The sequence below is a fragment of the Taeniopygia guttata genome, chromosome 6 (genome assembly GCF_048771995.1).
Source record: "Taeniopygia guttata chromosome 6, bTaeGut7.mat, whole genome shotgun sequence".
NCBI classification, from domain to species: Eukaryota; Metazoa; Chordata; class Aves; order Passeriformes; family Estrildidae; genus Taeniopygia; species Taeniopygia guttata.
The window spans coordinates 18564050-18574103 of NC_133031.1; positions in this window are offsets into that span (position 1 = coordinate 18564050).

The following is a 10054-nucleotide window of genomic DNA, read 5'->3' on the forward strand; positions in this document are numbered from 1 at the left end:
GTATCATGGCATTTACCAAAAATGCTATTTATGTTTACAAGAACCAGCAGAATCCTAGTCACTTGCTTGTTTCTGTCCTGTTCCCCCCACCACAAACACATCTTAAAACATCAACTGTTGCGCTATTAATTCAATGGTTTCCACAAATTCCTGAATATCCCCTGCTCCATCCTAACCCTTCAAGCATGGCTAAACTCAGTATGGATTATCTTCTCCTCAGAAGAGTAACAATGGCCAAACCCCCAGCTGCCTTTGGAAGGGCAAGGGCTGGCAGAAGAAGCTGATATTTAACTTGCCACCCTACTGATGCTGAGGGGAAATGTAGGGTTAAAGGGAGTCAATAAAGTAGCTGAAATCACTGGAGTCTCCTTGCCAGGGTTAGAAGGGAATGCAAATGTAACTGGGGTGATGGCCATGGCTCCAGGCTATGGCCAGGATGGCTAGATTCCCTGCCATTGATGAGAAAATAAGATAATGTTATCAGCATCAAGAATTAGGCTGATAACATGCTGATGACTAGGATAGGGTGCTTATCGGTGCACTTTGCTCCATCCGTTTCAGTGTGACTCAATGCCACACACCCTGGCCACCCTCCTCCCCTCCTGTTACCCCAAACAGGCTTTGCTCCCTGTCCTCGGGCTGCCAGCAGCAAGAACCCAGCCGGTATTGTCTAAACAGGGCCATACAATGGGCAGCATTGTTGATACTGGATTTTTGCCCTCATTGAAGATGACCTCACAGCCCACCCCTGGCCACTTCAGCCAGCCCCTCGGGACTGTGAGGCTGTCTTTTGAACTCGGGTAAATAAATTGGGAGAGGAGGGGGAGAAAGGGATGGGGACCAGAGGAACACAGCGGTCTTTGTGTTGCCACCCTCTCTTCAGCACTGGTGCGCTCTGGTGTCCTTCTACCCACACCAGCCATGGCAGGCCAGGTGCCAATGAGCCGCATGCCGAGCGCCCATCCGCACCCTCCGCCCTGCGCTGCTGCGCAGCGGCACCTCCGCACTTCTGCAGCCTCCCCGCTTCGGGCTGCCGCGGCTCGGCCATCTCAGCCGGCCTGTGCCCTCCTCCGGGCCTTCCGTGCCTCCTTCCCCACATCTGCAGCCTGCATCTCCCGCCCCGCCCCTCTCTTCAGGCTGCGACCGTCCTCCTGGGCACCCCATCCCCTGCTGCCAGCGCCGTGGGAGTGCCGAGCAGCATCTGCAGAAATGCCACCTCCTGCTGGCACATCTTCTGACCCAGCTGAGGTGGCGTGGGCAGTGCCACAGTGCCCCGTGCCCCGCGGTGTCAGCGGGGCTCGGATGCAGCTCACACAGCCGCTTGCGTCTGCAGGTGGATCCCCGACCCTGTGGGGAGAGCGGCGATGCTGCGTGGCTGTAAGCGTGAGCCCTGGGGACACGTTGCCACACAGGGGGGATTGCAGCACCGGGAATGGTGAGGGCACATCCAAGGTCAGTTTGCAGCTGCCTTTTGGGCAGAGCACAGTGTCCCCTGCCACTGTTTATCCTGTTTGCGTGCGTGCTCTGCATCATTGCTTTCTACCCCGTCTCCTTGCTGCAACAGCAGCCTGACCTTTTGATGACTGTCCCAACATTTAGGAGAACAAAAATAGTTTACCGAAGTTAAAAATAACCTGGGGTCTAAAGATTTGGGAGGCGTCTCCCTTAGATACTTGCTGGCTGAGCCCCAGATACTCGTTTTTACCCTGCAGAGGTTTCTGACAGAATCCTGTTAGGGGAAGCAGGCATACCCTGGCAGGGAGACACTGGTGGGGTTGCCCTGAGAATGCATACATGCTGCTGGGATAGAAAGCAGGGAGGACCAAGGAGAAACTTGCTGGACACTCAACCCAAGCCTCCCTACTCTAGGCTTATCAATGGCACGCAGACAAAAACCTCGAAGATGGGGTGTGCCTCTCGCTGTCTGCTGCTTCCAACTTTGTCTACATCCATACCTCAGTTGCTTTTAAAGTGAATGTTTTCTTTCCTCTTGGACAACAGGACTAGAGCAGAGAGCTTTGTACTCCTCCAGAAGCCAGCATTGCTTTTCTTATTTTTGTTCTCTGCTTATCTGAGTGAAGAGCTATATATAGTCAGCAGCATTTTATTGGGTTTGGGAAATTTTTTTTTGCCTACAGGGATGGTGCTCCTCTCTTTGTCTATGTCCATTTGCAACTGAAAATCCTTCAGGATTCCCCTCTGAGCAGAGTGCCTCCCCACCATGGTGTATGGGCTGCAGCAGTATTCATGGCTGGCCCAGTAGTGGACATTTTGAATCCTTAAGGAGAAACATCCTACAAGCTGTTATGTTTCTGCCCAGCAAAAAGGTCCTACAAGCTGTTAGGTTTCTGGCCAGGAACATTTTTAGGCTTCCTTGCTTGCTCCCTTACTTGCCTGCCGGGTTTTGCTGCCTTTTCAGGTCTTTAAAGAACTTGTCTACTCTGCCTCCTCTAAAGAGTGGAGCTGAAAATACTCTTGCCTTTCTATGTCTACCTCCTCATTTAAAGTAAAGGGCTGCAGACTTCTGGGTTCCTGTTAGTTTTGGTGGGTAAAAATGTCCCACATTAACCTGGTGTTTGTGTTTGGAGTGTAAATAGAGAGAAAGATCTGTTGCAAATATGAAAAAAAATCCTGAGCAGGTAACACTGAGGGGACCCTGCAGCCCGAGCAGATGATAATCTGCTCTTAGCTACTTCTGTCACCTTTTTAAAGCATCCTCATTTTGTCTCTGAAATCTTGTGTCAATACTAACACAGCAGTCTCATTCAAAATGTCACTCTGCAAAGGGTTCTTACAAAGTCTGGTCCTCATGGCACTGGAGAGGTGAGCAGCTGATTGATCACCACACACATTCACACATTCACACATACATTTGGTATGTTTTGGAAGGTGTGTGTTTTCCTTTGTCCAAGCTGTGTTTGAGAGGATCATGTTTACAGAGGATTCAGGTATAAACTTCAAGAAAAACCAATGTTGGCATGGAAATCACTTCAACCTTCTCTAATTGATGCCAGGTGATTTTATTCCTGATTCTTTGTGAAAAGAAAGCAAGGTAAGGGTGAAGTAGCAGAATTTTATGGCTTTTGGTATAGAGTTACATTACATTATCACCACTGTTCTTATCCTCCTAATTTTACCTAGATGAAGATGGTTGTGGAGGTGTTGGGAAACTGGGCTAAGAACCCCCATTTTCAGTCTGAGGGTTGCTGGAACAACTCTGGGATCCATAGCTGCAGTACAGGTACTTTGAATTTTCCTGCTGATACACGTGAAGAAAGATAGACCAAAAGACCAGACTTCCTCCTGTAGACTGTGCTGGACTAGGAAGAGTAGAAAATGTGTTGTAGGTCATCCTGTTTAGATTTCCAGTCAGATCTTTGCAAATGAGATACATGGACTGAACTAAATAATAGGATGTAATTCATTAGACAAATACAAAGCTCTAGTTTGAGGTGAAGAGTCAACTATCCAAACCTGCACTGGGAGAGTAACTTGGTGAGACAGCAGTTTGCAGATAAGAGTCTGTGGACAAAGTGGAGCGTGTGCTCACAATGCCACACTGCAAGCAGAGCGAACTGTAGGTGTACAAATAGAGGCATACGATAGACACAGGGAGGGACTGTCTGATTCTTCTTGGCGCTGGGGACACCCAAAGCCTGAGGGTTTTCTTTGTTTGTCCACTGTGCCATTTTGCTTTTTAAATAGCCTGCTGACTCGGTGGTGTGCCTTGGGAATAATAATTCTGAAAAAGGATTTGCATGTAAAGATTAGCAACTCTAAAGCTTGAAGAGCCTCCCTGAACAGCAAAAATATCACACAGGGAGAATCCAGGCAGAATCCCTTGCTGCCTGTCCTGCAGCAGCAAAGTTTTGGTTTCATGTGTGATACTCAGCTGCACAGCTTTGGGGGATGAATGCCTGTCAGGATGGTAGCCCTCAAAGCACTACCAAGGGACTGCTATGTCTCCTGCCCAATGATGTCCCCACCTGATCACAGCTTCTGCAATATGCTGGGAGCACCCCATAGACACTTCAGGATCCCAGCTAACATGCCTGAATGCTGAGACAGTGAGTCTGGAAAGCACTGGAACACAGATAGGAACTAACTGATGTGCAAACACACAACGTTGCCAGAGACTGGTTTGGCCCCAACTCCTTCTTCGCCTCCTCTTTCTCAATCACTCAAGTATATCCCTAAAAAAACTAGCTCAATACAGTGATTGGCTCATCCCTGAATATCAATCGCATAGAGCACCTAATCCCAAAACTGATGACAGACTCTGGGTGTTCAAATAGTCACCTAAGCCTTTCCCACCTTGTCTGCCTACCTATAAAATATAAGCTTCATGGATTATTTGGAATTACATGGTGAGGAATAAGTAGAGAAAAATAAGTACTGTGCATCATGGCACTGTGCAGGTTGAATGGATATAATTGCACTGCAGACAAATTATTTTCATCTAAACAATTATTTGGTTACAGAAAACCAGAGAATCATTTGCAGTTCCTGAGGAATCTGCTTCTCTGGTATCTAGCCAGGACATGACAGCACCTTCCCTCAGAAGAATAGGGGAGTGGGCTCAGGATGTGCTGAGGTAAAACTAGGGCAGCTCTTTAGTGTCCAGAGGGTTCCTGTCTTGGTTCCAAAGATGTCAGGATTCCTCCTTTTGCATTTCCTCCCTGGGGCTCACAGCTGATCTCAGGAGATGCCAAGCCTTCAGATACAGGGACTCTACCCTTCTTCTGGAGCTGCTGGATATATCACAAACATTTCTTTCATCCCTGGGAAAAGCGTATCTCCTCTTCAGCCTGTGTTAATGTGAGCTTTAGCCAAAGACTATGGGAAAAACAACATCAAAACGTCAACTGCTGACACTTGACAACTGCTAGAGGAGGGGGAGAGGGATACTCCTGCAGCAGGTACCAAGAGATGTCTGATGTTTTGCCCTGGATGACCCTGATTTCAGTATCTCTCATTGCTAAAGTTTGCTCCAGGCATGACAGGAACAGGCAGGATAAATTCCCCATCCAGGAGTGAGTTATATGACAGTTAACCAGTGCTGAGGATTTAAAACTGCTAATCCAGATTTATACCCCCAGCCCCACCCTTTGACTTTCCCTAAATTATTCCACAAGGCCCCTGCCAGAGGCCCTGAGAGGTGGAAGTATTCCTAAAGTCAACATGCAGTGATGTTAATTCAAGTTAACCTGCAAAGAGCCTGGCAACTTTCAGCAGATGGCCACGGTATGTCCTCCATAGCATACGTCTGCCACTCGTGCTGTAGCTTGTGCATGATATGCACGGATCAGTAAACAGCCAGAGGAAGTTTTTCCATGTGGAATAAATTGCACTCCCTTCATCACAAACACCTGCCCTGGTTCTCAGGTGGGATTAGTTGATAGCTGAGTGCTCTGCTGAGCATTTAAAGAAGCCTGGCTGCCTTGCTCCTTGCTGTAGGATGGTGCTGCTGCTTTGTCCTGTCAAGGACAGGCTGGGTCTTGTCGAGGCTGTGCTAGCTCTGCCCGTGTTGCCTTTGTTAAGCGGGGTGACAGGCAGTAATTGACTGAGTTTGATAAAGGACAAGCCCAATGTGGTATAGAAGGTGAAGGCTGGTGCGATTGGGATTTCCAGTGCTCGTGGCTGCTGGGGAATGTAGTTCTATGCAGAAGAGCCACCTGGGGAGGGGGCAATGCCGGCAGGGGGGACCAGCTGCACGAAGGACACAAGACGGGCGTGTCCCGGGGGGCCCGTGGCACCAGGGAAGGCACCCGCTGGGACATGCGCTCAGAGCAGGCTCCACAGCCTGGAGAGGGGCGGCGGGGACCGGGGGGGAGCGGGGGGGAGCGGGGCGGGGGCGGCGCGCCCGGGACAGCGCGGGGCGGAGCGCTGCCGCCACCGTGCGGCCGGGGCCGGGCGGCGCAGGCGGAGCGGGCCGGGCCGAGCGCTCCCGCGGGGCTGCCGGCGGCGCCGGGCAACGGGAGCCCTTGGAGCCCCCGGCGTCCCGCGGCGCCGGGCAACGGGAGCCCTTGGAGCCCTTGGAGCCCCCGGCGTCCCGCGGCGGCGCCGGGCAACGGGAGCCCTTGGAGCCCCCAGCGTCCCACGGCGCTCCGCTGAAGAATCTCACCCCAGCTGAGATGGGTGCGCTGGACTGCCATCGCTGAGAGGTTTGAGCTCCATCCTCGTGGGATTCCCCTAAAAAGATCAATGATGCTCCAAGTGAGCTTTTCCAAACAGGGCAACCCTGTGCCAGTTTGTAGCCATACGCTCAGAGCTGCCCAGCAAACCTAGGTGGCCACAGTAGTGAATTTAAGTGCTTTACTAAACTTACAAGTATTTCACTGAGGAGCAGATGAAAAGCACTGAAGTATAAATAATAGCTAATGAAACCAAACAATATTTTGGTGCAAGATTTACTGTGAATAAACTAAAAAACCACAGGCATTACCTATGCTTCAGAGATTAAATGCTTTAAAAAGTGCTGGTGCATTTAAAAGTGGGAACACCAGCAGGCACACAGATTTTGGAGAAGGGAAACAATTCCACAACACAGATCTTCTTTTGCTAGTCTCCCATTATATGAATTATGATATCCCATCAGAAAGCTGTATGTAGCACTGTAATTCTTCATCGTGCTTGTTTCTGTTAACAAAGCTGATGGTAACTACAATCTCATCTCTCACATCTGATGCATCCTGCTAATTTTTTCCCCTATGTGCTAGCTCATGTGTTAATGCAACATTCCCCAAAAACCAAGAGAGATCAGCATTCCTTCTTCTCATTGCACTTGTTCAACACAAGCTTGCAACCTGCTGTGTTCTCAGGGATATTATTCAGAGACTCTCTTGCATCTGGCAGATAGCTGGACTGGGGATGAAATCTTTGATCTGAGTCCTGCTTTGTCTTTGTAGGGACAGTGGCAGGTGTTTGCTTGTGGTGCACCATGGGACATGGACTGTGTGTGTCCCTTTTCTCGCTGGCTGTGATAAATCTGGGTAAAAGGAGCAGCCTGTATCCAAACACCCTGGTACTGATAGCAGCCCAGCTTATGAAGAGTGGCTCCTTGAGCCCCTTGATGGAAGCTGCCTGATTTGTGACAAGCGTGGGTCACCTCTGGGAGTAAATTGTGGGTTGGTTGCCACCCCAGAGCTGGTTTCGTTGCACAAGAGGAAATACCTTTTGTATTGAAGCTGGTCCTCCTGAGGTGCTCCTGTGTCTTGGGCGTGGTGCTCAGCTGGGCGTTCATCACTGCCCACGGTCTGTCACACACAGACTTTCTCCCAGCAACACCAGTTGGCCCAGACAGTTCCTCGGAGCAGAGTGTGTCTCCTGCATGTGTGTGTGGTAACATGCCCACACATGGATCTCCACAGTTGCACTATTACAGTGAAGTCTTAAGAAAACAGCGCCCTGCAGAGTGACAGTAAAGGTTCTTTGTAATCAAAACTGTATTTAGAGATCAAGAAAATTCAGTTCTAAAAAGATGAAAAATCAACATTATCTTGTAAAGGACCTGATAACTTCATCCTATACCTGCTACTTTCTGGTCAGGTGGAGTCACACATGCACAGTCCCTGTGAATTTGCAGCCAGCCAGTGAAGTCCCCACTGAAGGCCACTGCATGGGTAGATGAATGTAAGAGAGCTCTCCAATGTGTTAGGAAATACGTCTTTGTACAGATGTTTGTGTTAACTTACTGCTAAGTTGTACATCATGGTAACAAGTTTTTATAGGTCAATTTCAATCTGTCCTTAGCTAAAATGTCCTTCACTCTCTCTTCACCTTCTCCTCCTCAGGCAGATCTATCGTGACACATTGGAGACACGTAGGGTTGCTTACTGAAACAGTTCTTATATCTTGGTCTGTAGAAAGCACCTTTTGTGCTGGTTCCTCAACAAGTCTCTCATGAGATGGTTGAATTCCTTAGCCTGTGAACATAACTAGAATAAGAATGGTATTATTAAAATGTAGATAAAATCCACCCATTTGATGCAAAAAAAAAAGAGATAATCAGAGAAGACTTTATTTAAATGAAAAGTAATGAAAACACATGAACATTAATACACTGTGCTGGGAAATTTTTCAAAATGTCTCATAAACTGTTTACTCAACACAAAGGTACTATGCTAAGCAACTAATTGATTGGTACAGCAAGGTACAGCCCTAATCTAAACATCAGAAATAAAAAACTTTTTAAGCTGTCACCACCACTTTCCCTTTCTGTATTCCTGATGCAATGCATAGAGATAACAACTGTCTCTAGCTCTGTTTTTGTTGCCTGGAAGTGGGAACCAAATGCTTGTGTTGATGAGAACCTGCTGAAAATGGATAATTGCCAGGAGAATTAACATAGCACCCTAAGTATGAAAACAGGAACTTGGATATAGAATTGTTTATGTATGGTTGTGTCTGTTTGTTTTAGTTGCAATGAAGAGTGACTAGAATACTGTGTACAGCTAAACTTATATACAAGATTTCTCAAGAACAAGGCAACTGTAAAACTTTAAACCTCAGTGATGATGATTAAGCTACTGGAAGAAAACTAAAAGCACTGTTCAAAATCTGTGCTGAAACTGATTCTGTTACAGAGCTGGATACTTCTCTCCTGGTCCTCTACCAGCTCTATTCAGCACAGAAAGTTGGTCTGTTACTGCGGTCCCAGCATCACCTCAGGCAGGTGAAAATGTTCCTCCCAGGGCTGCTTCAGCAGTGGCTGGTGAGCTCCTGGGCAGCCTGACCTCTTGGGTCTGGTGAGCAGACTTGCCTTCAGTCCCAACAAATGACTGCTCTTATTAACTGATAGGACTTTTTTTCTAATCATGACATCTAAATGCTTTGTAGTTCTAATTCAGTGTCTTTGGTGCTCTCTTCTCTTTACACAGAGGAATTAAATGTGGGATATTGTTTAAAGGTCTGTGTGCTTGGCACAGTGAAAGAAAAACTTCAGTGGCTGTGGTACTTTGTCTTATTCTAACATGCTGAATCCCATTGTGATAGTGGTTTCTGGTTTTAGAAACAGCCTTCCCTGGGTATCTCTGAAAGGTTTCTTCTAGGTCTGCTGAACAGTGGATCTCAATAAAGAAGGGGAAAAAGAAGAATGGAGAAGAGAAATTCTGCTGGCTGGTTTTCACAAGAATGGAGGTTTGGCAAATAAGGCCCAAGTTTCCTTCCAAGGTGTAAGGAAAAGAGATGTGAGGTAAGTGCTCATGGATGCTACCAGACATACACTGTTCCTTAGCCAGGAAATACTGCTGCTCCACACAGGCTTATATCAAACACCACAGGGGGCATAGCAGAGTGGTCTATGAGGTCCTAAAGTTTGGATCACATTCTCCCCCAGCTGACACATCTCCCATCATTCACATTTACTGGCTGAAAATGAGGTTTTTATACCCACATAAAGTGAGTCACCTCATGCTGCCTGTAAAGTGTTGCATGTGTTTCCTTAATTATAGAGTGCTCTTGGTTCTGCCTTGTGTTAGGCTCTTCAAAATCAGGTGACACAGACATGACCTGTCTTCCAGGCTAGGTGGGTGACTTGCTCTTTCAATACAGGATAATGCCACCCCTGTCACCACCTGCTCTGTGCCCCAGCCACTGAGAAAGCAGCTCTGCACTGTACCTGGCTCCTGAAGGATGGGGTGGGATGTGCTGTGCCACAGGCAGCAAGAGCTGCACTGTGAAAAAACCCCATGTTCCCCCAAAGCAGCAGCTCTGCACATAAGTCGTGCACTTGTGCATGGGCAGGGGTACCTGCTGTACCAGGGGTCCCAGGAGTGCAGCTGGGTGGCTCTGGCATTGCTGCTGCTTGGGAGCTCTGCAAATGCTTCCCATCATTGAACCTGCTGATTCCATGCCAGTGTTTTCATCTGGCTAGGGACTAATAAAATACAACAGGCCCTAATAATACCAAATTCAGTCAAAGGATTCAACCCAAACCTCCAGTGACTTTCCCACCACTAAGACTGCTCTCTTGCCCTGTGCCAAGTTAAGTCCTGTCTCACTGTTGTTCAAGCAGCTGCTTAGTGCCACGATCTTAGGTGACATCTAGGGGACA